This window comes from Rutidosis leptorrhynchoides, chromosome 8 (genome assembly GCF_046630445.1).
Source record: "Rutidosis leptorrhynchoides isolate AG116_Rl617_1_P2 chromosome 8, CSIRO_AGI_Rlap_v1, whole genome shotgun sequence".
In the NCBI taxonomy this organism is placed as follows: Eukaryota; Viridiplantae; Streptophyta; class Magnoliopsida; order Asterales; family Asteraceae; genus Rutidosis; species Rutidosis leptorrhynchoides.
This window is the reverse complement of record NC_092340.1, coordinates 150,379,993-150,383,818: the sequence shown is the minus strand read 5'-3', so window position 1 is coordinate 150,383,818 and position 3,826 is coordinate 150,379,993. Positions and strand designations below refer to the sequence as shown.

The 3,826-nt window shown below is 31.9% G+C and overlaps 1 non-coding gene across 1 annotated transcript; it reads left to right on the top strand.

Moving 5' to 3' along the window:
• The first annotated feature begins 1,946 nt into the window (after positions 1 to 1,946).
• LOC139865161 (small nucleolar RNA R71) lies at positions 1,947 to 2,053 on the top strand. The gene has a single exon (XR_011764684.1). It is a non-coding gene; the product is annotated as a small nucleolar RNA R71 (small nucleolar RNA).
• The last annotated feature ends 1,773 nt before the right edge of the window (positions 2,054 to 3,826 follow it).

Below are 3,826 nucleotides of genomic sequence, written 5' to 3'. Positions count from 1 at the left end.
ATAACGGAAAAATGCGAGATGTTACATTATAAATGTTGAAATATCTACTAATCCAATCATTGGTATAATCTTCTAATTCCATAGATGAATATATTAAGCATATATTGAGACAAATACGTTTAATGTAAAATATTATACATTTAATGCATTGTTAACGTTTTCAAGTTATATATATATTCATATCCAGTTATATAATGGTTCGTGAAGCGTCGTAATCTGGTTGAGGTTAAATGAATACATGAATATAGGTCAAAATGTTTGAGATTTAACTTAACAGACTTTGCTTATCGTGTCGGAATCATATAAGATTAAGTTTAAATTTGGTCGAAAATTTCCGGGTTGTCACAGTACCTACCCGTTAAAGAAATTTCGTCCCGAAATTTGATTGGGATCGTCATGGCTGACAATAAGTATGTTTTCATGACTCGTATGAGTTGAAAAGTAGAGTTTTATCATTATTGACTAATATAGATAAAACGATTCGATTATGTGAAGCATACTTGTGAAGCTGTCACAAAAGGTTGAAATAGAGATTTAACTTTTGACGTAGTCACGGTGGATTTTCGGATTTCAAGGAATTTAAAGATAATCCTTGAAATCTATAAAAGATTTGATTCTCCGGTAATCAAGGAAATTATGATCCTCTTTGATTAAATGCGGTAATCTGCCTCGATTGCTATGTCTGATATTTCGCTATAAATTGACCTCTTCCGTTTCATTTATTTTCACCACTCCTATAATCTTCTTCCTTATTTCATACATCCCGATAGAATGTAAAAATGCTAAATCCAGTCCTAATTCTTGACATTTTCCTGGCTATAGTATCCTTCATTCTTCTTTTTCATCTGCCTCTAGAGGAAGTTATTTTCTTCTACTATTACCTTGGAGTTATAATATTTTTAATTCTCCCGTGTCTTTATGTTGCAATACGTATTGATATACACGGTCTATAATTTATGTGTTGTTGTCAAGCTTTATATTTTCTCTTATATGTAGGAGCTCCATGCTTTTGTTTCTTCTTCCCGACTTCAAGTTAAGCGAATAATGGTCCAGAATTCGTAGGTATGGAGTTTCGTATGGAGTTTCGAATGATCATAATATACAAAGTAGAATGGAAAGGTAATAGCATGATTTGATTTTTCAAATTACCAGAATATCCAGAAAAGACCGAATCATCAGAACCATCACTGTCATCACTATCATCTATATTAACAAAAGTAACCGCATTTACCTTTTCAAAACGAACTTCCTTAGAAACTTCAGATTCAACAGGAACTTTACTCTCGACAAGTTTGAATAACTTAGTAACATTGCGCTCTAAGTTTTGAATTGACGCTTGATGATTATTTTGTACTTGGGAAAGTTGAGCCTTTATGTTATCATTAGCTTCATTTTGATTTTTGATGAAAGTAAGGATGCTTTCTTCAAGATTAGACTTCTTATCATTATAAGAATTTAGAATGAAGGGTACTCTAACAGGAAAGAAACCAGGTGGGTTTTTATTATTAGCAGGATAAGGTGTATTATAATTATTACGGTAATTTTGGTTTCCTTGAAATTGATTCACATACGAAACATTCTCAACTTGCTCCATAGTAAGACTAGCAACATAATCTTTAGTAGCATGAGGACCTTGGCATTTTTCACAACCTACTTTAATCATATGCATCTCCTTAGTAAGCTTTTCAATTTGCCTTCCTAAATTACCCAATTGCACATTCATAGCCTTAACCATATCTTCAGAATCAAAACTAACAGATTTTACCGAACGAGAAATATCTAAGTCTTGGTGCCATTCATGGGAATGAGTAGTCAACTTATTAATCAGAGTTTCAGCTTCTTCGACAGTTTTGCTCATAATGTTTCCTCCAGCAGATGTATCAATCTCTCTTCTTGTAGCAATATCACAACCCTTATAGAAAGTAGTTACCTTTTTAAACTTATCCAAACCATGTTGTGGACAACCTCTAAGCATTTCACCAAATCGAACCCAAGAAGAATAAAGAGACTCATTAGTTTTCTGACGAAAATTAGAAATTTCAGTTTGAAGGGTGGCAGTTTCAGACGCAGGAAAGAATCAAGTGAGAAACTTCTCAACCATCGTATCCCAACTGTAATATCTCCTTCAGGTAACGAGTTCAACCATTCCCTAGCTTCATCTTTTAATGACCATGGGAAGAGACGAAGATAAATAATATTACTTTCTACATTATTAATGTTAAATAGATTACAAATATCTTTAAAATTCCGAATGTGAGCATTAGCATCTTCCTTCTCCGTACCCCTAAATTGATTATCTTTTAGCAAATGAAAAATAGGACCCTTAATATCAAAATTTTCTTTTATTTCGGGCTGAGTAATAGCATGACCTAATCCTTCCCGACCAGCTTTCATTAACGCTTCCATTGAATCAATCATTTTAATTTCTGACCAAAAAAGAGATCCCAAATTAGAATCAGGACTAGACGGAGGGCTAGATAATGAATCATCATTAGAAGTAGTTCCTTCTTGGAAATCTAATTTCTTAACAATTTTTGAATCCTTAGAAAGTTTAAATAATATATCAGGATTTGACAACGTTCTTTGTAAGACCGGTTTCTTGGACCGAGTAATCATGTGATCTAAAATCATATTTTAAGACCGGTTCCTAAAAGAAATGTTTTAGGAAAAAAATTTTTAAGCCTTAAAGGATTTATGTATTTAAGTTTTCTGTTTATGAAATATCTTAGGATATAAGTAAATTTTAAATATTAAATATTAAGGACATAATAAATATTATAAATATTAAATAACAACTTTTATCGCATAACAACGAATAATCAAACATACACGGCCTATTGAATCTTTCAATACTTAAGTGACACGTCAGCGTCTAGGTTTGGGCATGAGCCTTTAAATCGGAACCCCAGCAACCCTCCCCTAAAGGAAGACAGTCATCACCCGTTTTCAAGAAATATCAATAACCAAAGTATATCTAACTTCCGTATTTACCGCGCTACACTTCCCCGGCAGTGGCGCCAAAAAGTTGATGTGTTTAAAGTGTGTGCAGTAGTGCTTAGCTTATTCCTCAACTTTTAAATTTATAAAACCTTTTAATTATTACACTTTAACACCCTAACGAGCAACAAAACCCGATCAGAGGTAGTAATGTAGGTTATCGTCCCAAGGGAAGTGCTAGGTAAGGATAAGAGTTGTTTTATTAATTAATTCTTATTAAAGAATTATAGATATATTTTTATGTCTTTTATGGGATAGATTTCTCTTAGGAAAGAGTTTGCTTTTAAAGATAAACAAAACAAAATAAGGAATTGAAGATTCAAAATAAAATACAAATAAAGATACAAGTGATTACATGGACAATCAGTTCATACGGGATTCATATTAGATAAGTTTCATGACTTATATTAACACAAAGTAGAATAACAATCATAGACCAATTATTATCCCTTAATAAGTTAAACTAAGTGTTGCATATTAATCAATATGTATGATTTAACGCATATGCTAGATATGTGATGTGCATAACTAACATCTTAATTCTTCATGTTCAATTCAATTACATGATACATATCAATCTTGTGATGAGGATCAATATGCAAATAGACTGACAAATTATATAAGCTATTAAACACCAAGCAGATCAACTCAAGTTACTAGCTGAAAGTGAATTACTACTAAGTTTTCATGCAATCATTAATTAAACAAATCTAAATGAAGGATCTTCGATTAAACCTAACAATATCAACTTCTATTATATAAGCGTAATTCAAATCAAATAAGTTTATCACTATTAAACTCTTTAACTTAGTTGCCGGCGGCTTCACTT